The sequence below is a fragment of the Mesoplodon densirostris genome, chromosome 1 (genome assembly GCF_025265405.1).
Source record: "Mesoplodon densirostris isolate mMesDen1 chromosome 1, mMesDen1 primary haplotype, whole genome shotgun sequence".
Taxonomy (NCBI): domain Eukaryota; kingdom Metazoa; phylum Chordata; class Mammalia; order Artiodactyla; family Ziphiidae; genus Mesoplodon; species Mesoplodon densirostris.
The window spans coordinates 176,053,953-176,079,397 of record NC_082661.1 but is presented as its reverse complement, the minus strand read 5'-3'; the positions used below and the strand labels follow the sequence as shown (position 1 = coordinate 176,079,397).

Below are 25,445 nucleotides of genomic sequence, written 5' to 3'. Positions count from 1 at the left end.
TGTATGCTGATAAAGGGCAGAAAGCCTTATATTTTTTCTTTTTGTAAGAGCTTAGAAAACTGTCATTTACAATAAATTTGTCCAAAAGCAGCTGGGAAAAAAAAAAAAAAAAAGAAGACGTTTCACTTTGCTATTAAGTGACAAATGTAATGACTAAGAAATGACATTTGGGGACTTCCCTGGTGGTCCAGTGAGTAAGACTCCGTGCTCCCAATGCAGGGGGTCCAGTTCAATCCCTGGTGGGGGAACTAGATCCCGCATGCATGCCACAACTAAGAAGTCTGCATGCCACAACTAAGAGCCCACATGCTGCAATCAAGAGTCCACATGCCATAATTAAGAAGTCCACATGCTGCAACTAAGACCCAGCACAGCCAAAAATAAATAAATTAATTAATTAAAAAAATAAATAAAAAGAAATGACATTTGCAGGCTACTTAGCCCCTCCTTATAAAGATCCAGAGCTATATAGATAATTTACTGACTTCTAAGGGAGGCAGCATGATAGTAGAAAGAACATAGTGGTTAAAAGTGCAGCCTTTGCAGGGCTAACCACATTATATAACCTCAGGAAACACCATGATCATGGTGGAGATGCAGGAGGCACCATTCCCAGCGAACACAATGTGAATTATAAAACTCAGGGACTGGGCTTCCCTGGTGGCGCAGTGGTTAAAAATCTGCCTGCCAATGCAGGGGAAGCAGGTTCGAGCCCTGGTCCGGGAAGATCCCACAGACCGTGGAGCAACTAAGCCCATGTGCCACAACTACTGAGCCTGTGCTCTAGAGCCCATGTGCCACAACCACTGAGCCTGTGAGCCACAACTACTGAAGTCTACGGGCCTAGAGCCCACACTCTGCAACAAGAGAAGCCACCCCAATGAGAAGCCCGTGCACCACAACGAAGAGTAGCCCCCACACACCACAACTAGAGAAAGCCCATGTCCAGCAACAAAGACACAACATAGCCAAAAATAAATAAATAAAATAAATAAATTTTTAAAATAAATAAATAAATAAAAATAAAACTTAGGGACCTAGAGTTCGCATGGTAGAACAGGTTTGGACTCTACCACCTAACAACTGTGTTATCTTGACCAACTTATTGAATCAATTATTGAAGTCTCAGGTACCTCATCAATAAAATGGAATTAAAAAAAAAATATGTCTCTCATACGACTCTTACGAGGGTTAAATGAAACAGTGTGTGTGTATACATACATATATGTGTATATATATTTTATATATATATATAAAATTAGCCCAGTATCTAGTAAATGAGGCATAAATGTTTTGATGATAATTATGAAGAAGCAGGATAAAATGAATCTAAATTCCAATCGTGCTCCATCACTTTCAGGTCATTTACTACATGTAATAAATGTGATTTATTGAGAGTATTGCAACAAAATTATAATACTTAGGGCCAGGTACAAAATAGGATCTCCATAAATAGTAGCTATGATTATGATAACTGCATCCCCTATACCCATCCTCTCTCTTTCCTTCTCCCTTTCTCTCTTACACACACACACCCACCCACCCACACACACACACATACACACTTACTGTAAAAATTCTATGAGATTAAACTATAATTGATAGCACAAACCAAAAGCCATATCAAAATGAGGGAAAATGTATTCTAAAAATAATACATTTTCAATACAATTCACCTCGACTACTGTGGTAACTTCCAAACTATTCTCCCCCTTCTAATTCTATCTATAAAATGGTGCCAAAAGCAATCTCTGATCAATTACTATTTAGCTCAAAAAACTTCAGTGACAAAATACTTACACTTAAAACACAAAAAAAATGAGTTTTTCTATGTATATACCCAGCATTTTGCTCAATAAAGAATATGTATATTTACTGAAGAAAACCTGCATATAAATGGACCCATGCAGTTCCAGTCCCTGTTGTTCAAGGGTCATCTGTATTACCCTTTCCCCAGCCCCATCTTCCCAGTATTTCCTAATACTAATAATCCACTCCACTCAGCAAACCTGTTTGAAGAAGCCATCCTGCTGGCAATTTATAGTAATAAAGACTAATGATAGTCACACCCTATTAGGAAGGAGTAGTCATTTATATTTAATTCATTTCCCAAAAGATTTTCTAAATACTGTCCCCTACCAATTGGAATTTAATCTCTCCCTCCCAGGAACATTTTGTTAATCAGTTCTTAACCAACACACGAGTACTTTATTAGAATAAAAAGCAGAAAGTTACATTGCCTTACACTCAGCCGATGTTCAATACTTGTTAAATAAAAGAATAAATGAAGAACTAAGTTTTTTGAAATACATTTTTCAATTTAGAGATAACTCAGTTATAAGTATAACCAGTCATCTCTTTATTTCTTCCCTGAATCTACTGCCTAAATCATACCATACCTAAATCATACCTTCTGTTTCCCAAAGGTCTATGGAAGAAAGATACTCTACCTAATAGCCAGTAGCACAAACACAACATTCTTCCTCAAACATACTGCTAGTAAGGCTTCCCTGGTGGCGCAGTGGTTGAGAATCTACCTGCCAATGCAGAGGACACGGGTTCGAGCCCTGGTCTGGGAAGATCCCACATGCCGCAGAGCAACTGGGCCCGTGAGCCACAACTACTAAGCCTGCGCGTCTGGAGCCTGTGCTCCGCCACAAGAGAGGCCGTGACAGTGAGAGGCCCGTGCACCGCGATGAAGAGTGGCCCCCGCTCACCGCAACTAGAGAAAGCCCTCGCACAGAAACGAAGACCCAACACAGCCAAAAATTAAATAAATAAATAAATTTAAAACAAACAAACAAAAAAGCATACTGCTAGTATCACCAAACTAGTAACTATGGTAGGTAAAGGGAAAAAAGTCAATAGTGAATACATTAGGCCCCAGGATAGCAAAATGATAACTGTGAGTTCCATAAAGTTACTTTATATTATCCTCTAGTTCAGTAACTTAGAACTAGAGTTTTTTGCTAATTTTTTAAACCCTAAGATTTTTTTAACTTAAATGCTCGATTGCAACCATGCAGTTTTTATTAATCATTATAAACATACCACTTTAAAAAAAAAAGCTTACAATTTAAAAAACTAAAAAACTAAAAAAAAAATAAACATACCACTACCCAAATTATTTCAGCACAAACAATAATGAAAGCATGATGGCTCTATCAAAAGCCACTGACTGCACTGGCTTGACTCATTTCTGCTAGGAGAACACTGGCACTGAATGGCACAAGCAACTCCAGTGTGAGAGACCAAGCACATGACTGGGAAGGTGACAGAGGATACGAAGGAAAGAAAGGCATATATCAAGAACCCCTCCTCTCTGGGGGCAGGAGTGGAGGGATGGGCAGGGATCCACTGAAATCTACTCTAAAAGCCTTCCAATACTCAAACAAAAACATGCTGCCAGACTCCTGCTTTTGAGCCAGTTCGAATCCCACCTCTACTTCTGACGACTGAGAGACCTTAAGCAAAGTACTTACCCCCCAGCTCTTTCAGCTGTAAAATTATAATAACAGTAGCCACCACTTAGTGAACACCAACTCTATGCTAGGCACCAGACACATGGTACGTCCTTTAATTCTCACAATTAATCTACCAAGTAGGGATTATTTCCCTCATTTTCCAGAAAAGAAAAACCCATGTTCTACCTATGCGTGACTGTTTCCCAAAGGGATAATACTACCTATCTGACAAGGTCATACTGGGAATTAGAAGTAAATGCAAAGCACTTAGCATAGAAACTAGCACTTGCCACATGGTAGTAGAGCTCAGGAATTCATTATTGTACAAGTGCACCTATCACTTGAATAAGTGATTCAATTGAACCGCAATGAAATACCACAAACAAGTTTTCCCTCACATCAGCTACCATAAAAATGACTTTTAATTAGCAGTACTTCTGAAGAACCCAAGGCTTACAACTTTATAACTGCTTGAAATACCAGAATATCATCCATTCAATGTCAACACATACAAACACACACACACACACACACACACACACACACATACTGTTTCTTAGTTGAGGATCAAAACATATAATCCAAGGAAATAGAAAGCCCATTATGAAAGTGATATTTGACTTAAGCTGAACACCAAATATTAAATATTTTACTTTCAAAAGGATATAGATCTCACATCTCAAGAGAGAAGGTGCTAATGAACAAATCTAACTTCCCAAAAGTAATTCCCAGAACCATCTGTTATCCTCAAGTACTCAGCAAACCAGTTCCCAGAATTGACAATATATTGCCAAAATCTTAGTGAATTTTGCCAACATTTGCTGAGAAGAAAAAAGAATCATTCCAATTCTGGAAATAAATGCTACTTTCTAGCTTAGCCACAAAATAAGACCTCTTCTTCATTATTTCTTTTATCAGTATGTTAATACTGAAAATAAGTATAAAGAAATCACAAATAACCTTCTATCTGAAGGAAATTTAAAATACTAAACCCACAACCCTTGCCTTTAATTCTATGAGCTCAAGAAAATCTATGAGAATGGGTTTTTAAACCAATAATAAAAATCAAATTTCCAAAGCCTTAATAATTGAATAAGAGGAGGGAAGAACAGAAACAACAGTCAGCATTAAAGAAGCCTTCTGAAAGTTAAGAAGTTAACCTCACTTTCAAGGTTTAAACTTTGCCCGTTAAAAGCAACACTTCACAAAGACTGACCAGTTCCCTACATCCCTCCACCCACCCAGTTTTACCATAAGCACGTACTTACCAGAGAGCACACTCAAACCTCCAGCAAAAGGCCACCAGCAATCACAAGGGCATTTGTGGGACCAGTGATACAGGAATGGGGAGGGGCAAGGGAAGAGCTAGAGTTCTGGGGAGGGAAGGGTACGGAGGGAGGAGACAACTGAAGCTAGCAACAATGGGAAACTGTGAATTTAAACCACAAAGGCTTCCCGCAGAACAGAGTAACAGGGAAAGGGCAATTCTTTTTACCACCTACCAGGAACTCAGCACTGACAACTCATGATAAAGCTAAAAACATGGAGCTTCCAACTAAACACAAAGTAAACTTAAGAAACTAACCAAAAGTAACTTGAAAGGACATATCACAAACTTCATAGAGGCTTAAGAAAAACATTTAGGAGTCTGTTTCCTCCCAGAGCATTCCTGATGACAGAGGTCAGCAGTATAACAATAAGGTTTGCGGAGTGGCAGCTGCTTTCAAATGGAGGGCCAGCACTAAAAAAGTCCTTTGCACTAAGTCAAAAGGAGCACTTGAAGACGCTTTCGTAGTGCTTTTGAGAAAACCAAAACAATGTCGTTGTTTGAATCCTTAATTCATAATTCCAAGACTGTCTAGACTTGAATTAAATCATTTTAAGAGGCAAAACTCTTCTAACTATCTTAAACAAGACACACTCTTAAAGAAAATTACTGCATAAACTGAGAGGTTGGATTCAGGAATCAATTTTTAAAAGCTTGGACTCTCAAAGATTCCCAACCTGAAAGGCGAGGACAGTGAAAAATCTCCCCCCTTCTCTCAGGGAAGAGGCCAAATTATATCACCAAGAACAAACAGCAGGCAGAGTCCTACCCCCAAACATGTGATCATTCCACCCAGAACTCACATTTGCAGGCAGGGCACAAAGGCCCCAGAGGACCAACGCACACCCTTCTATGTACTACTCCCTGTTATAAAACAGCTTTATTGAAAGGAGTTGTTTTATAAGCATACTGATGAAAAAACTCATCAGCAGAATCCTTGCCCAATAGGAAGTTCTGTTGTATTTCTACAGGTTGAGAGAAAATGTATGGGTTGATTTTTTTAAAGATTTAATTAAGATTTATTGGCAAAATTAAACAAAAGCAGGCACTACCCAAAACTAATTAAGTTCTTACATTTTAACAATATACTAGTCTAAAGTAGTCCTTTCACAACAAGGGAAGTGCCCAAATTAAAAAAAAAAAAAAGAAAGAAAAAAAGAAACTATTGCTTTTCTTTTGCTAACCATTAGCATTCTAATTCAGGTCTCCTAGTGCTTGTTAGTGTCATTTCAAAATGTGAAACACAGGATTTCTACGATCAGTGCTAAATACAAAAAAAGAGTGTACAAATATCAAGGTCAAGCTCTCCAATCAAGTCCTTAAGAGATGGTTATATATTCCTTGTGGAACTAATCAAATAAAACTAAGAATACTGGGGCAGAGTTACAGAGCTTCAACCCTGGTTACAATGCAACTAGATAACATGACTTCTCATCTCAGCCAGGCAAGGGAGGTGATCCACAGGGAAATCTTACCCTAATGAACTGTAATCTCTTTTGAAGCCACTCAGAAAATACTTCATGCAAAACTCTCCTACATACTCACATTCTGCCTTGTATAAGTTATTTTTGAACATTTCTTATTTCCTTTTCAAGACTGCATAGGAGATTCTGTCTCATACAAAGAGAACCCTGTGTCAACCACTAGGCATCTCAACCCAAAATAAATTGAGTAACTACAGCTTTGTGCTAGATGAGTGCCAAACTGCTTGTAGGAGTGTTTTTGTGGGCATGATTGCTAGGTCAAGATGTTGCAAGAAGGGGGACCACTTCCAGGGCTCGAGAGTGGGCTCTTGTCTAACACTCGGAAATGAATCCGAGGAGACACACATACTGACAAAAGCAAAAGACTTTACTGGGAAGGGGCACCCGAGCAGAGAGCAACAGGGTAAGGGCACCTAGGAGAACTCCTCTCCCCGTGGTTTACAGTCTCAGATTTTATGGTAAGGGGATCAGTTTCCAGGTGGCCAATCATCTTGCTTGGCCCATATTCGGTCTGACTCAGGGTCCTTCCTGGTGGAACAGGCATGTCTTAGCTAAGATGGATTTCATCCTGAAGGTTTATGGGAGGTTGCCAGGACACATTGTCTCCTCCCTCCTCCTTCTGGCCCCTCCCAAATTTTTCCAGGTTAGTTTTACAAGACATACTATGGGCTGGCGTGTCCTCCCTCCTTTCAGCTCCTCCCAAATTCTCCCGGTTAGTTTTCCAAGGCAGAACCGTGTTCTTCTTCAGGACCTCCTATTGTGAGACAATGCAGGCAAGCAGTTATCATCCTGCCTAGCCAAGGTGGGGAGTTTCAGTCAAGGGTTCCCAAACAAAGAGGGAGACTAACATATATGGGTTTAGATGTCAGTTTTAAATGTTCAGGGATCCTGAAGTTGGATGACACTGGTTACAACAGTGAAGCTGAGCAGGAGCCTGCAGAGCCTTCCCAGGTACAAAAGCCGCTCCGTGTCTCAGTTTCTTGGTTGTAGAAAAAAGGCTTTAGTCTCCTAGGCCTTCCCTGAGTTCCAAAGAGCAGCCTCATGCAATCAATAATTAGATTAGTCACAGGACTCCTGGTTCCTCCTGAAGGGATATCTGATGCATATCTTCAAGCTGTTCTTCAGAAACTTAAGATCCCCCCCACCCGGCCTCCAGGTAGAGAATGGTGACTACATCTAACCACAAGCACTAGACCCCAGACTACCTGGAACCAGAAGATTGATGACTGAGATTCCAGGAACATTACCCTGTTACCTCACCATCAACCAATCAGAAGAATGTCCATGAGTTAGTTGATCAGGCACCCTGCAACCCTCACCCATAATGTTGCCTTTAAAAAAACCCTTCTCTGGGACTTTCCTGGCGGTCCAGCGGTTAAGACTTCCCCTTCCAATGCAGGGGGTGCAGGTTCGATCCCTGGTGAGGGAGCTAAGATCCCACATGGCTCGTAGCCAAAAGACCAAAACATAAAATAGAAGCAATATTGTAACAAATTCAATAAAGACTTTAAAAATGGTCCACATCAAAAAAACTTTAGATAAATAAAGCTTCCCTGAAAGTCACTGGGGAGTTCAGTTCTTTTGAGCACAACTGACTGTTCTCTTTGCTTGGCACCCTGCAGTAAATGCTGTGCTTTCCTTCACCACAACCTGGTATCAGCAGATTGGCTTTCCTAGGCTCCAAGCATGTGAACTCAAGTTCTGTTCAATAACAACAATACTTTGTAAAACTGTGCTTCAACAAAACTTGTCCTATTTTTCAAGTACTTTTCAGGGAATGTTATACCATAAAAGTCCACCTTTGACTATACAGACAAAGACCTCTGAAAAAATATAAAAAATTTTAGCAGGGAGAAACTACTTCTAAGACTTGAATAAAACAATCAAGAGAAATCCTTGTGCGGGTGAGTGGGGTATGTGTGTGGGGAGGGTGATATGGAAGAGCACAGGCTGAAAACTCCCACTTGGTCACATCCACTATCCAGAGGGGTAGGGTACAGCAGAATGTTCAATTTAGTAAGAGAATATTTTGCTTCTCTTAGAGCCATAAAAGAGAAACAGACTTTCTCTAAGAAAAACCAAGGTGAGTCCCTCCTGGAGTAACTCCCAAAACCATTTTTGTTGGTTTTTATTTCTGAGATGCTAATGATAATGCTGATATTAGCGGAAAGGAAGGAGTTGAGTGGTTCCAGAGTAGGAGCCAGATTGGAAAATAAAAGTACCTTGATTCTAGCACTCTAGGGAGCAGTGAGGAAATCTGGAGACTTTTAAATAAACTATGGAGGATTGAGGTGGGGAGGGGTAGGGTAAAGACTGCTTCATATCAAGTGGAAGCCCATGGAACAGTAGCATTTGACTCCTGGCTATATGTTCACATGGGGGAAAAAAAGCTTAAACTGGAGTTTGGAAAATGAAACTAAAATATGGAGTTGATCTTAGTTAACAAGGAACCCAAGAGAAAATATTCTAGCCTTTGACTCTAGATTGTAAAGAAGAATATACTGGAAAGTCCATGGAAAACAATAAAAACTATATAGCTAATTTGTATCTAGTTTATATTCTGAGATTTATTTAGTGTCAGTAAATAGCATATGTACCTTGAATAGCTGATTATTTTACTCAAGTACCATTACTAAGAAGAGGTATAATGCAAAAAAGGAATAGAGAAGAAAAAAAAAACCAAACAATTATGATCCTAAGGACATACTTCGGATAAACTCTGGCTATTAACCACAGACCTAAGCAACAAACCATCCAAAAACAGTTCTGTGTATTTCTCACACAAATGGACTCTGAAAAAAGAGGAAAGGCAGTCAGGGGCCACTTATTTTGAGTTTCTAATGTCATAATATCATTATCATTTAAATTCATATATTTAATTACATCTTGCATTATCCTAAAAATTATTTGAAATAGCACTATGTCATTATGAATATAGCCAATATATCTCTAAAACAAAGGTTTAAAATTTCTTCAAAGAGACAAAGCTTCTAGAGAGGAGTAAGGATGTTAAATATTTCTCAAGCACCACAGAATCACCTAAGTGCTAGTGAAACCTAGCAGGACTCTGTGGGGCTCTTGGGCATGGAAGCCTTTCAAACAGTTGCTAATCAGGGAAGGAAGGGGATGCAGAGACAAGGGAGGAGCAGCTAACAAACAATAGTGTAGCCTTGGGGCAGGGTCCTCAAGGGATACTCATAATGATATCTTTGAGCTCTTTTACAGAACTAAAATCCCCAACAAATGGAAGATTTTAGCATTCTTTATTCCAGAGAAGGTCACAGTTTGATAACCTCCAGAAGCTCATCAGGAAGCCACCTGAGGCCAGATTAAAGGAGTGCAGGTCCTGCATACATTCTGATCCTTATCAGCAACCCCGCCCTTGAACCACTGCTGTAGAACTCCTCATCAGGAATTCCCTGGCAATTCAGTGGTTAGAGCTCTTTGCTTTCATTGCTGAGGACCCAGGTTCAACCCCTGGTCAGGGAAATAAGATCCCACAAGCTATGTGTCATGGTCAAAGAAAAAAAATCCTCACCAAATCTCCCCACATTGGGACACACAGTTTTTCAGGGCACAAGTCTTCTGTGTCCCCCTTTGCCTGACAAAGCAATAAAGCTGTTCTTTTCTACTTCACCCAAAACTCTGTCTCCAAGATTCAATTCGGCACCAGAGCACAGAGGCCAAGTTTTTGGCATCACTAGTCTCATAGAAAGCGGTTAAAAACACGAACCTCTCATTCTCTTTTAAATCTTAAGCCTACAAGTTTAAGGCAAAATCAAGGAAGAAGAAAGACATGCCTAAGGGAAAAAACAGAAAGAAAGGAGGAAATCTTGGGGGGTGAGGGGAAGATGATGAAATAGAGTGCAAGTAAAAATTATGTTGCTAGCCTATTCCTGTACTATAGACTCCAGAACAGACTAAGTTCAGACAGACCCTGTCCAAGGGATCTCATGAGACCACACAGAGCTTGAACTTACTACTTCCTGTAAGTAGAGGACATTGAGGCCCAGTTATGCTGCTTCTACATTAACACTCTCCCTCCAATTTTCTGAAACCATGTCTGACCCCTAATCATATATTTTTCTCATTTTTACCTTCTCTATCCGTATAGCTCTTATCCTAAACCTCTTCAAACCCTCAGACCCCAAATCCACTTCTAGAGCTCTTTCTTCTAGTGCTCTTACTCCAGATCTGTGAAGATTTAGGGCAGGCACATAATGAGAGGACTAAAGGACAGTGGTGACTGTGCCAAAAATTCAGGATGGCCACAAACTAAAATTGGGAATACACTGAAGAGCAATTTGCTCCCAATTCTGATAACACCTTGCTATGTCACTGAAATAATTATGGGTGTTAACTCAGAAGATTCTAAAGGCAAAAACTCTCCTAAGAGGTTTCACAAGAACCAAATTGAGTCTATAGTTGTGCTAAGCTGTCAGCAGAGTAATTTACATTTTTGGCAATATTTATCCTAAATCGTCTCTGGTCTTCTCTAGCTGTAGTGAAAGCCTCTGAGATTTCTACCACATTTCAGCAAATTATAACTGATTTGGGGTAGAGTTACTAATAATGTATTAACATATACATGCTAGGGGAATTCCCTGGTGGTCCAGCGGTTAGGACTCCATGCTTCCACTACCAGGGCCTGGGTTCAATCCCTGGTCGGGGAACTAAGATACTGCAAGCCATGTGGTGTGGCAAAAAAAAAAATATATATATATATATATATATATATATACACATGCTAAATTTTTCCCCATGTTCAACTGAACCTTAAAAACCACACCATCATTGGCACAGTGGTTAGGAATCCGCCTGCCAAAGCAGAGGACACGGGTTCAAACCCTGGTCCGGGAAAATCCCACATGCCGCAGAGCAACTAAGCCTGTGCACCACAGCTACTCAGCCTGCACTCTAGAGCCGTGAGCCACAAATGCTGAGCCTGTGCCACAACAATAGTTGTTGCGTGCCACAACTATCGAAGCCCACATGCCTAGAGCCCGTGCTCCGCAACAAGAGAAGCCACCGCAATAAGAAACCTATGTGCTGCAATAAAGAGTGGCCCACGCTCGCTGCAGCTAGAGAAAGCCCACGCACAGCAACGAAGACCCAATGCAGCCAAAATAAATAAATAAATAAAATTTTTTTGGGGGGTACGCGGGGCTCACACTGTTGTGGCCTCTCCCGTTGTGGAGCACAGGCTCCGGATGCGCAGGCTCAGCGGCCATGGCTCACGGACCCAGCTGCTCCGCAGCATGTGGGATTTTCCTGGACCAGGACACGAACCCGTGTCCCCTGCATCGGCAGGCGGACTCTCAACCACTGCGCCACCAGGGAAGCCCATAAATAAATAATTTTTTTAAATCCTTTAAAAAAACAAAGTCACACCATCGTGCCAGGGAAATTCAAGGGGGAAAGAACAGTCTCTTTAACAAACAGTACTGGGGACTTCCCTGGTGGCAAAGTGGATAACACTCCGCATTCGATCCCTGGTCAGGGAACTAGATCCCACATGCATGCCGCAACTAAGAGTTTGCACGTCACAACTAAGGAGCCCACCTGCCACAATTAAGGAGTCTACCTGCCGCAACTAAGGAGCCGGTGAGCCGCAACTCAGGAGCCCACATTGTGCAACTAAAGAGCTGGCGAGCCACAACTAAGGAGGCTGCCTGCCTCAACTAAGACCCAGCACAACCAAATAAATAAATTAAATAAATATTTAAAAAAAAATAGTGTTGAGGCTGTTACCCGAAAATTGGGTTCACCTCTTGATGCATGTCCAGCCAAAAGACACAACCAAGCCAAAGACTGGGAGAAGGAAGGATTTATTACTTGCAGCTAGTAAGGAGAACACCAAGGATCTTTCCCAAAGCAGTGTCTCCCCAAATAGCAAAATTGGGAAAGTTTTAAGCTAAGAGTACATGCATATTCATGAAGGGACTTGGGCCAACGACAGAGTCCAAGCTTTAGTTGACTGAAGTCACAAGGGTCAGAAAAGGTCAACATCATCATCCCTCAAGTTCCAGCTTTTCTGGTGGTTGAGCACTTCATGCTAATCTTTACCACTGAAACAGAACTGGGAGTCTTTACAACTGATATATTATCTTTGCTATTGTTACTTCTCTTGTCTGACAACTGGTCTGCTTATTTTTGCATTCGTTTGTTCCCTTAAGATCACTAATTACTGAGACCTATTCAAGGACTAGCACTGTGACCAGGCTTAGATCATAAAATGGCTTAGGCCAAAAATGGCTACTCTTATATCAAGAAAGCCATGCCTGGTTCTCTTTCTCTGGGGATCCCCAACCCTATCTGCTTACAAGGCAACTGGATATCCATATGCAAAAGAATGCAGCTGGACTCCTATCTCACACCACATGAAAAAAATTAACTAAAAATGGATCAGGGACTTCCCTGGTGGTCCAGTAGGTAACACTCTATGCTTCCCATGCAGGGGGCCCAGGTTCAATCCCTGGTCAGGTGGAGAACTAGATCCTGCATGCATGCCACAACTAAGAGTTTGCATGCCGCAACTAAGAAGCCCACATGCCGCAACTAAAGATCTGGCGTACTGCAATTAAACAGGCCACAACGAAGATCCCACATGCAGCAACTAAGACCCAGCACAACCAAAATAAATAAATAAATAAATAAAATGGGTCAGATATCTAAATAAATGAGCTAAAACTATTAAAACTTTTAGAAGAAAGTTTAAGCATACAACTTCATGACTTTGGGTTAAGCAAAGTCCTCTTAGATATGACACAAGCAGCAAAAGGAAAAATAGATAAATTTGACTTCGTAACAATTAAAACTTTTATGTTTTAATGGACACCATCAAGAAAGTAATAAGATGGGGCTTCCCTGGTAGCACAGTGGTTAAGAATTCACTTGCCAATGCAGGGGACACAGGTTCGAGCCCTGCTCTGGGAAGATCCCACATGTCACGGAGCAACAAAGCCCATGCACCACAACTACTGATCCTGCGCTCTAGAGTCTGCGAGCCACAACTACTGAGCCCATGTGCCACAACTACTGAAGCCTGTGCCTAGAGCCGTGCTCCGCAACAAGGCAAGCCACCGCAATGAAAAGCTCGCGCACCACAACGAAGAGTAGCCCCCGCTCACCACAACTAGAGAAAGCCCGCACGCAGCAACGAAGACCCAATGCAGCCTAAAATAAATAAATTAAAAAAAATTTTTTAAGTAATAAGATAACCAAAAAAATGGGAGAAAATATTTGCAAATTACATTTCTGATAAGAGACTTGTATCTAGAATAGATGAAGAATATTTACAACTGAATAATAAAAGCAATCCAATTTAAAAATGGGTATTTCTTAAAACCTCAATTTAAAAAAAGTTCTGAATAGATATTTCTCCAAAGAAGATACACAAATGAATAATAAGCACATGAAAAGCTGCTCAACAATACAGTATGGAAAGAGGCAAGAGGAGTGACTTTACAGTGAAGAAACCTGACAGCCAGGGCCTCAGGCAGGTGATCAAGGTCAATATCAACAATGATAAATCATGATGACAACATTTATCCTTGATATGATGTGATGAGAATGATACTATATATCTGGATCTTCCACCCAAAAACCCATAACCCCAGTCTAATCATGAGAAAAGTATCAGACAAATTTCAGTGGAGGGGCATCCCACAAAATACTTGACCAGTAGTAGTCCAGGTCATCAAAAATAATCAAAGTTTGCAAAACCTTTATAACCAAAAGGAGTGGTGATAAGTAATGCAATGTGGAATTTTAGATGGGGACTTAAACAAAAAACCTAAGCTGGGACGAAGTGAGAGAGTAGCATTGACATATATGCACTACCAAATGTAAAATAGCTAGTGGGAAGCAGCTGCATGGCACAGGGAGATCAGCTCGGTGCTTTGTGACCACCTAGAGGGGTGGAATAAAGAGGGTGGGAGGGAGACGCAAGACGGAGGGGATATGGGGATATACGTATGCATATAGCTGATTCACTTTGTTATACAGCAGAAACTAACACAACACTGTAAAGCAATTATACTCCAATAAAGATATTTAGGGCTTCCCTGGTGGCGCAGTGGTTGAGAGTCCGCCTGCCGGATGCAGGGGACACGGGTTCGTGCCCCGGTCCGGGAAGATCCCACATGCCGCGGAGCAGCTGGGCCCGTGAGCCATGGCCGCTGAGCCTGCGTGTCCGGAGCCTGTGCTCCTCAACGGGAGAGGCCACAACGGTGAGAGGCCCGCGTACCGCAAAACAAACAAACAAACAAACAAAACACAACAACTGAAGACATCTTAACAAACTATGGGCTTTGGTTAATAATGTTTCAATATTGGTTTATTAACTGCAACAAATGTGCCACACTAGTGTAAGATGTTACTAATAGGGGAAACTGTGGAGAGACACAATATGGGAACTCTCTACTATTGAAACGAAGCGGGACCCTGCGGGGCCCAACTGGGTATAAATCCTTTCCATGTCCCCTGTTTCCTGTTTGTAGGAAACAGGCTTCATTCAGCCACCTTGACTTTCCCTGAGCTCCAAAGGGCAGATTCAAACGTTGCTTATCAGGGAAGGGAGGGAATGCAGAAACGAAGGAGGAGCAGTTAAGAAACAACAGTGCAACACACAGTCTCTCTCTCTCTCTCTCTCTCTCTCTCTCTCTCTCTCTCTCTCACCCTGCGGGCCACCCAAGGCTCTCAAACCCATACAGAATGTGCTCACCACAGAACTAAATTGGTAATTCTTTGGAGCTACAGCTTCTGGAGAATGGTTCTGTCTCCTTTCGCGAGTGAACGGATTAACTTACTTGCTGTTCGCTAAGGGCAAGGACAATGTCTCCTCTACCAGACAAGAAACTTCCCGATAGTAGACGCTACCCTTTCGTTCCTTTCACAAGCCCCCATTCTCACCACTTTGACACACAGGATGGCTGTTAAAAAATAGTTTCTTCTGCAAAATATCCCTTCCCAACTTTGAGTTTATGTCATAAACGGAAACGTCCAAAAAAAAAAAAAAAAAAAAGAAACAACAGTGCAGGAACTTCCGGGGTGATCCAGTGGTTAAGAATCCGCCTTCCGATGCATGGAATGCAGGTTCAACCCCTGGTCAGGGCCACAGCTAGAGAGAAGCCCATGCGCTGCAATGAAAGATCCCGCAGGCCGCAACTAGGACTCGACGCAGCCAAATAAATAAATAAATATTTTTTTAAAAAGAAAGAAACAGCGCAGCAATAAAAGCAGGGTCCTGGTTCCTCCTCAAGGAATATACATAACAATACCTTTGAGGGCTTCTGTAGGAAATAAGGACCCCACCTAGGTGGAGGAGGGTAACTTCAGGCTGTGCACAAGATTCTTGGAACACCACCCTGTTACCTCAGAAGAAAGCCTGCACACAGAAAATAAGGAAGACTCTGACCTCCTCCCCAAATGAGTCTCCCTTAAAACACTTTCATGGGGCTTCCCTGGTGGCACAGTGGTTAAGAATCCACCTGCCAATGCAGGAGATACAGGTTCGAGCCCTGGTCCAGGAAGATCCCACATGCTGCGGAGCAACTAAGCCTGTGCACCACAACTACTGAAGCCCACGCTCCTAAAGCCCGTGCTCAGCAATGAGAAGTCTGCGCACCGCAATGAAGAGTAGCCCCTGCTCGCCGCAACTACAGAAAGCCCACGTGCAGCAACGAAGACCCAATGCAGCCATAAATAAATAAACAAACAAATAAATAAATAAAACACTTTCATGGTTAAGCAGAATCGTCAGAGTTGGTTTTTAGGCACAGGTCTGCCATCTCCCCAGATTGCCTACCTCCTGAATAAAGTAACCTTTCCTTTCCAACCAACATGTTTGTCAAGTATCAGCTTTTGAGCAGTGAGCAGCAGAATCTGAATTTGGTAACACTATTTGCTCAATTTTTCTATAAATCTAAAACTGTTCTAAAAAATAAAGCTGATAGCTTGTTTAATTAAAAAAACAAACATAGATTAAATTAAACAATGAAATGAAAATCAAAACCACCTCTTCACACCAAAATTGCTATAATAATAAGGGTTAACAAGAGTGGAAAGAAATCTGAATCTTCCTGCACTGCTGTTGGAAATGTAAAATGGTACAGCCACTTTAGAAAACAGCCTGGTAGATCCTCAAAAGATTAAACATAGAGTTACCATATGACCCAGCAATTCTATTCCTAGAGATAGGTAGGTAGGTAGGTAGGTTAGGTAGGTAGGTAGGTGGGTAGGTAGACAGATAATCTCCAAGAGAAATTAAAACATATGTTCACTTAAAAACTTGTACATGAATGTTCATAGCAGCATTATGCATAATAGCCAAAAAGTGGAAACAACCCAAATGTATATCAACTGATAAATGGATAAATAAAATGTGATATATTCATACCATAGAATAGTATTCTGTCATTATAAGAATGAAGTACTAATACATACTACAACATGAATAAACCTTGAAAATATTATGCTAAGTGAAAAGGCCAGTCACAAGGACCACCTATTGTACGATTCCAATTATATGAAATATCCAGAATAGGCAAATTACAGAAATAGAAAGTAAATTAGTGGTTGCCTAGGACTGAGAGGAGGTGTGAAAGAAATAGAAAGTGACTGCTAATAGATATACCATTAATTTTGGAGGTGATAAAAATATTCTAAAATTAATTGTGGTGATGGTTGTTCAACTCTGTAAAGATATTAAAAACTACTGAATTGTAAAACTTTAAATGGATGAATTGTGTGGTATGTGAATTATATCTCAATAAAGCTGTTATTTTTTAAAAATCACAGTTTTCCTCTTTGCAAAACAAGGACACTGTTCCATGTCTGTGGTTTAAATTAGGTTCCCATAAACAACAGCAGCTGCCACCTGGTAAAACTAGATGGCTTCAAATGCTTGTCAAACAACTTATGTGTGTATGAGATTTTGAATAGCTGTTTTTAAAGAATACATAAGCAAGAAAATCAGGCTGTCAGGGCATTCTTACCGTCTGAGATTGTCATTTAATTCAGGACAGAATGCAATCACCATTTCTCTAATCAAGAAGCCAACAGTAATACTACTGTTTACATGTATGTCCAAAGCGAATGGACACAGATAATTCAGTGTGACAAAAATAAGGCTGAAAATGCCACCGACATGTCACAGCAGCAGAAGTCAGAGTACAAGTGTTACGTTTGGGTGGAAAGACAGAACAGATGAACAAGGCAGCCTGAAACGATACTTGCTGGGCACACCCTTTGCTAAACAATTACAAACATTCCCCTACATGTCTGTAGAAATCCTTCCTGTTGCTTTTTGGGCAAATTTCCCCAGAGTACTCTCAGAAGCTGACTTAAAACCACCTGTTTGAAAAACAATCTGACTGTGCTCCAGGTGCAAAGAAAGCAGAGAACTAATGAACCTTTGGTGAGTGAAAAGGGGGACAGAAGGATAGGGGAAAAAGATGGGCAAGTATTTACCTTCATTAAAGAGACTTAAACACCACTCCCAAGTTGGTGATCTGAACTGGGAACAGGGGAAAAGGGAGACATGACAGCATGGTATTAATGGTTTGGGAAAGGAAGTGGTCCTTTGTGCCACTTTATTTTCTTTCCTTAAACAAAGAATTTAAATGTCCAGTTCACAGAGAGAAAAAATAGATGACCAATAAAGATAGGGAAAATGTCCTATCTCATTCATATTAAAGAAATGTAAAAGAAAAGTACTATCACCTTTTGTATCTCAGAATGTCAAGTATTTAAAAGTTTGGTGAAACCAGAGCAGGTGAGGGTGAGGGGAGGGATAAATTCTCATTCACTCCTGGTAGAAATAAAATTAATTTGGTGGTATTTCTCAATTTAAAATGCTTATACCGGGGCTTCCCTGGTGGCGCAGCTGTTGAGAGTCCGCCTGCTGATGCAGGGGACACGGGTTCGTGCCCCGGTCCGGGAAGATCCCACATGCCGCAGAGCGGCTGGGCCCATGAGCCATGGCCGCTGAGCCTGCGCGTCCGGAGCCTGTGCTCCGCAATGGGAGAGGCCACAACAGTGAGAGGCCCGCGTACCGCAAAAAAAAAAAAAATGCTTATACCCTTTGTTTCAGCAATTCAACTTCTAGAAATTTACCCTGCAGTTTGCAAAGATAATGTAGAAAGATATTACAGTTGCACTGTTTGTAGTAAGTAAAAACTAAATGCCTGGGGCTTCTCTGGTGGCGCAGTGGTTGAGAGTCCGCCTGCCGATGCAGGGGACACGGGTTCGTGCCCCGGTTTGGGAGGATCCCACATGCCGCGGAGCGGCTGGTCCCGTGAGCCATGGCCGCTGGGCCTGCGCGTCCGGAGCCTGTGCTCCGCAACGGGAGAGGCCACAACAGTGAGAGGCCTGCGTACCGCAAAAAAAAAAAAAAAAAAAAAAAAAAACTAAATGTCTGTCAATAGGAGATTGGTTAAATTATGGTAAGTCTCATTTAGGAATATTTACAGATGAAATAATATGTAAGGAATTTACTTCAGAATAATTATGGGTTGACTAAGGAGGAGTGGGGGAAGGATAGATGAAACACAACTGACCGCATATTTAATAGATCATGAAGCTGGTGATGGGTATAGGTGAGTTCAACACACTCTTCTCCTTACATTTGTATATGTCTGAAATTTTCCATAATAAAAACATACAAATGTATTAAACAACCTCACTGAAGGGGGTAGGGGATAAAGGTACTGACCTAAGCAACTATGGAAATGACTGGAGTTTGTAAGACTAATGGCAAAGAAACTGAACGTTACCACTGTTCTAGCTAGTACAGATGCTTCCCACAGATGTACAAGTTAACAATTCTGAAAAACACTATACATGTATATTGGAATTGAACAATTAAGTAAATGAATGGGAGATGGTGGAAGGTTTCTCACGTTTGGAATGGGAAGTTACAGATAAGATGGAGGAAAAGGCTAAAATTATCCATGTGGTAAAAGATTAGAGTTGGAATATAAACTTGTGTTTAGCTTAATAAAGACACAGATGGGGGACCTCCCTGGCACTCCAGTGGTTAAGACTCTGCGCTTCCAGTGCAGGGGGTGTGGGTTCGACACCTGGTCAGGGAACTAAGATCCCACATGCTGCATGGCATGGCCAAAAAATAAAATATTTTTAAAAAATAAATAAATAAAGATAAAGATGGTTACATCTAGAAATATTTACAGATGTGTATATGTATACACACATATATTTACTTGCTCTGTCAGCTGAGAATGCTTAGAATCAATGACACACCAGTTGCAACAAGCACACCTAGACCTGACATCTTAGTTTCAAATACTATTCTCCAATAAAAGTATCCAAGGTTCCTTGGAGAAATGGCTAATTCTAGGCCTGGGACAGGAAATACATGAGATGAGCCTGGAGCATCTTATAATGTCAAAAAGTAAGGAAATGCTAAAAAACAAAACACAACAAATATCCTAAATTGATAGAGGTATATCAAAGGGACACAGGAGACAACCAAAGGAGTGCCCAATGGCCAAATCTGAAACAATTTGAGAAGAAAAAGAAAGTAATATTGGATTATAGGCTAAAAAAATAAGATAAATATCTATGAGTCCATACCAATATAAAGACATTTATTCCTGGGGAATTCCCTGGTGGTTCAGTGGTTAGGACTCCACGCTTTCACTGCAGGGGGCATGGGGTCAATCCCTGGTTGGGGAACTAAGATCCCACATGCTGCACAGTGCAGCCAAAAAAAAAAAAAAAAGTTTTTATTGAAGTATATTGATTTACAATGTTGTGTTCGTTTCTGGTGTACAGCAAAGTGATTCCATTTTTTATATATACATATATATATTCTTTTTCACATTCTTTTCCATTATGGTTTATCCCAGGATATTGAATATAGTTCCCTGTGCTATACAGTAGGACCTTGTTTATCCATTCTAAATGTAATAGTTTGCATCTACCAACCCCACACTCCCAGTCCATCCCTCTCCCTCCCGCTTCCCTTTGGCAACCATAAGTCTGTTCTCTATGAGTCTATTTCTGTTTTATAGATAGGTTCATTTTGCCATATTTTATATTCCACATATAAGTGATATCATATGGTATTTGTCTTTCTCTTTCTGACTTGCTTCACTTAGTATGATAACCTCTAGTTCCATCCATGTTGCTGCAAATGGCATTATTTCGTTCTTTTTTATGGCTGAGTAGTATTCCATCGTGTATATGTACCACATCTTCTTTATCCATTCAACTGTCAATGGACATTTCAGTTGTTTCCATGTCCTGGCTACCGTGAATAGTGCTGCTATGAACATAGGGTTGCATGTAACTTTTTGAATTATAGCTTTCTCTGGATACATGCCCAGGAGTGGGATTGCTGGATCATATGGTAATTCTTTTTTTTTTTTTTTTTGGTGGTACGCAGGCCTCTCACTGCTGTGGCCTCTCCCGCTGTGGAGCACAGGCTCCAGACGTGCAGGCCCAGCGACCATGGCTCACGGGCCCAGCCGCTCCACAGCACGTGGGATCCTCCCAGACTGGGGCACGAACCCACATTCCCTGCATCGGCAGGCGGACTCGCAACCACTGCGCCACCAGGGAAGCCCAGTAATTCTATTTTTAGTTTTCTGAGGAACCTCCATACTGTTTTCCATAGTGGCTGCACCAGCTTACATTCCCACCAACAGTGTAGGAGGGTTCCTTTTTCTCTACACCCTCTCTAGCATTTGTTATTTGTTATTTGTAGACTTTTTAAGGATGGCCAGTGAGGTGGTACCTCATTGTAGTTTTGAATTGCATTTCTCTAATAATTAGTGATGTTGAGCACCTTTTCATGTGCCTAATGGCCATCTATATGTCTTCTTTGGAGAAATGTCTATTAAGGCCTTCTGCCCATTTTTCAATTGGGTTATTTCTTTTTTTATTGTTGAGTTGTAGGAGCTCTTTGTATATTGTGGAAATTAAGCCCTTGTCTGTTGTATCATTTATAAATATTTTCCCCCATTTTGTAGGTTGTCTTTTCGTAAAAAAAAATAAAAAATTTTAACAAAAAATTTTAAAAATAAATAAAATTGGCAACTGCCTAGAAAACAAACTTAGGAGAAAGGAGTAGGGGAGGGATAAATTAGGAGCTTGGGATTAATAGCTATATGCCACGATATATAAAATAGATAAACAACAGGGTCCTACTGTATAGCACAGGGAACTATATTCAATATCTTGTAATAACCTATAATAGAAAAGAATCTGAAAAAGAAAAAAATATATAGATATATATAAAACTGAATCATTTTGCTGTATAACAGAAACTAACAAAACATTGTAAATCAACTATACTTCAATAAAAATTAATTAATTAAAATGGCCAGGGCTTCCCTTGTGGCTCAGTGGTTAAGAATCCGCCTGCCAAGGCAAGGGACAAGGGTTCGAGCCCTGGTCCGAGAAGATCCCACATGCCGCGGAGCAACTAAGCCCGTGCGCCACAACTACTGAGCCTGCGCTCTAGAACCCACGAGCCACAACTACTGAAGCCTGTGCACCTAGAGCCCATGCTCTGCAACAAGAGAAGCCACAGCAATGAGAAGCCCGTGCACTGCAAGGAAGAGTAGCCCACGCTCACCGCAACTAGAGAAAGCCCATGTGCAGCAATGAAGACCCAACGCAGCCAAAAATAAAATAAATAAATTTTTTTAAAAAATGGCCAACTGCCAATAAAGTCAATATTTGTTTACCTAAAAAAAGTATGTTGGGCTTCCCTGGTGGCGCAGTGGTTGAGAGTCCTCCTGCCGATGCGGGGGACACGGGTTCATGCCCCTGTCTGGGAAGATCCCACATGCCGCGCAGTGGCTGGGCCAGTGAGCCATGGCTGCTGAGCCTGTGCATCCGGAGCCTGTGGTCCGCAACGGGAGAGGCCACAGCAGTGCGAGGCCCACGTACCGCAAAAATATATATATATATATTAAATTAAGATAATAGGGACTTCCCTGGTGGCGCAGTGGTTAAGAATCTGCCTTCCAATGCAGGGAACAAGGGTTCGATCCCTGGCCTGGAAAGATCCCACATGCCTCGGAGCAACTAAGCCCATGCGCCACAACTACTGAGCCCACACGCCACATCTACTGAAGCCCACGCACCTACAGCCTATGCTCTGCAACAAGAGAAGCTACTGCAATGAGAAGCCCACGCACTGCAACTAGAGAAAGCCCACACACAGCAATGAAGAGCCAACCCAGCCAAAAAATAAACTTCTAAAAAAAGAAAAAATATATTTTTAATTAAGATAATAAAATAAAATTACCAACTGCCACCCTATCTCCTTACCCTGCTTTAGTTTTTTTAATTGTACTTATCACTACCAGACATTATTCATTATCTACCTTCCCCATTAGAATGTAAGCTCCATAAGGCAAGGGCTTTGTTTATCTTATTTGCTACTGTATCTCCAGAGTCTAGTATACTATGTGGACACATGGTGGGCATGCCATAAATAACTTGCTGAATGAATAAATGATTAGGGTGTTAGGTGAAAAGAGCAGATTATAACAGTATTTTCAAAAATATTTCATTTTTATAAAATCAAGCAAAATGGAAAACAAAAGCTACTATACACACGCAGAGTCAATCCTCATTACGTGGATTCCTCATATGCCAATTTTCCTACTCACTAAAATTATTTGTAACCTCAAAATCAATATTTGCAACACTTCTGTGATCACTCATGGACATGTGAATGCACAGAATGGTGAAAATTTTGAGTTGCCTGAGGTGCACATTCCCAACTAGGTCAAAGGCAATACTCAGCCTTCTGTTTCAGCTCTCATACTACAAACTAGTGTCCTTTTAGTGGTTTATTTAGTACAACATTTTTCACATTTTTGTGCTTTTGGTTGGTGATTTCACTGTTTAAAATAACCCCCAATTGTAGTACTGAAGTCTGTTGTTTCTAAGTGCAAGAAGGCTGTGATGTGCCTTCTGGAGAAACGTGTGTTAGATAAGGTTCATTCAGGCATAAGTCACAGTGTTATTCACCATGAGTTCAATGTTAGTGAATCAATAATATATATTAAATAATGTGTCTTTAAACAAAAACACACATAAAACAAGGTTACATGTTGATTACTTAACAAAAATGGGACCAGAGACTCATAGGAACCTAATCCTGTATTTCCCCTAGGAGCAATGATTCAGTATTCATTAATTCAGTGTTTTCTGTGATGCTATAGAACATATTAGCACAAATAATAAATCTGTGTGTGTATTTGTATACGTAAAATTAAATTAAAAGGTCAGAGAGATTATATACCATTATACCATGAGGTTAATATAGTTATTGTTAATATAATCTTTGGGTGGGAAGATTATAAGGTATTCTTATTTTTTCCTTATTTGTATTTTCTATTTTTTCTTTTACAATGAAAATATTTTTTGTTAGAAGAAAAAACTGAGTTGCTGCTAATATTTTAAAATAAGAATTATAGTAGTAAACATTCTATGGTAGCCAAAGGAATATAAAAACAGGAAAAGAACAGTGATTTTAAATAATTAAAGTGTAAATTTATAGCTCTCCTCTTGATTTTTTAACCTGGATCTTCTAAATGAAACCTCATATGTGCAAATACACATGTAAGCCTATACACTTCTCCCTGATTAGTGATTAACAGACTACTCAAATACTAACAGTTTGAAACTCACTCATTTATAATTATAGAATTTTAGAGTAGAAATAATCTTTGGAGAACTTAAAGTTTCTAACCTAATGCAAGAAAATTTTTTGTAATCTTTTTTACAAGAGGTCACCCAGCTCCTAACAGACTATGTTCAAGAAAAGAAATCACATTATCTTATAAGGCCATACATTTTAATTTCCACCCACTGCTCTTAGTTCAATCTCTGATCAAAAACAGAGGAGATCTACTATTTCTTCTTTACTTATGCCTTTCAAATATGTAAGACAAAACTCATGTGTTCCCTTAGTCACCTCTTTCCAGGCTAAATACTCTAGTACAACCAAGACTCAGAGCAGTACACAACTTTATTCATCCCCTCATGTAATCCCCTCTCTTTTGAGTATGCGCTGGATCTAGTGACCTGTTTCTAATGAACAAAATATAGCAAACGTGATGGGATGTCATTTGCAAGATTAGATTAGACTCTGGCTTCCATCTTCTTCACTGTCATGGAAGTCAGCTGCCATGTTGTACGGAGAGTCCCACAAGGCAAGGAATTGAAGGATGCTTCAGCCAACAAGCTAGAAAGGAACTAAGGTCCTCAGTCAGTTAACCTGTGAGAAGCAGAATCATGCCACATGAGAGGCAGAACTTGGAAGCTGATCCTCCCCCAGTTGAGTCCTCAGATGAAATCAAAGCTCCTGTTAAAAACTTGATTACAAGGACTTCCCTGGTGGTGCAGTGGTTAAGAATCCACCTGCCAATGCAGGCGACACAGGTTCGATCCCTGGTCCCGGAAGATCCCACATGTCACAGAGCAACTAAGCCCATGCACCACAACTACTAAGCCTGTGCTCTAGAGACCGCAAGCCGCAACTACTGAAGCCCGCACGCCTAGACCCCATGCTCTGCAACAAGAGAAGCCACCACATTGAGAAGCCGGCCCACCACAACAAAGAGTAGACCCCGCTCTCCGCAACTAGAGAAAGCCCGCACACGGCAATGAAGATCCAAAGCAGCCAAATAAATAAATAAATAAATAAATAAATAAATAAATAACTTGATTACAGCCTATGAGACACACACTCTGATGCCTAACTCACAGAAACACAGATAACAAATATTTGTTGCTTTAAGTTGCAAAATTTTGAGGTAATTTGTTATGCAGCAATAGATAAATAATACACTAGTAATTTCACTTCTCATCATAGCCAAGAAAAATTCTCACACATGTATCTTCCTTAATTAGAGGAAAACTGAAAACAAGTTAAATGTTCATCAAAGGAGAATGAATAAATACAATGTGATACAGTCTTAAGATTTAATGCTATGTATCATTTTAAAAATGGAGTATACAAGGTAGATCTCTAAGGGGGAAAGAAAGGACTGATAACTTATCTACTGGATTTGAACGAATGAAGCAGAGTTTTAGGTCCTAGCTGAGTCTGGGAATGATTTAATAGTGATTAGAACTTTAAAAACTGAGCAAATGAAAAAAGCAAGGCAATTATGCTTAGGA

The 25,445-nt window shown here is 40.6% G+C and overlaps 1 protein-coding gene across 16 annotated transcripts in view; it reads right to left on the bottom strand.

Moving 5' to 3' along the window:
• USP54 (ubiquitin specific peptidase 54) overlaps positions 1-25,445 on the bottom strand; it is a 151,961-nt gene that overhangs the window by 89,264 nt on the left and 37,252 nt on the right. For 13 of the 16 annotated variants that reach the window (XR_009533759.1, XM_060111864.1, XM_060111918.1 and 10 more), the window contains exon 1: positions 4,733-4,801. The exons of 2 other annotated variants lie outside the window; for them this stretch is intronic. The gene's annotated coding sequence lies outside the window, so the exon portion shown is untranslated. Of the gene's footprint in view, positions 1-4,732; positions 4,812-25,445 lie in introns of those variants that run through there. One more of the 16 variants, XM_060111892.1, reaches the window with a different exon arrangement.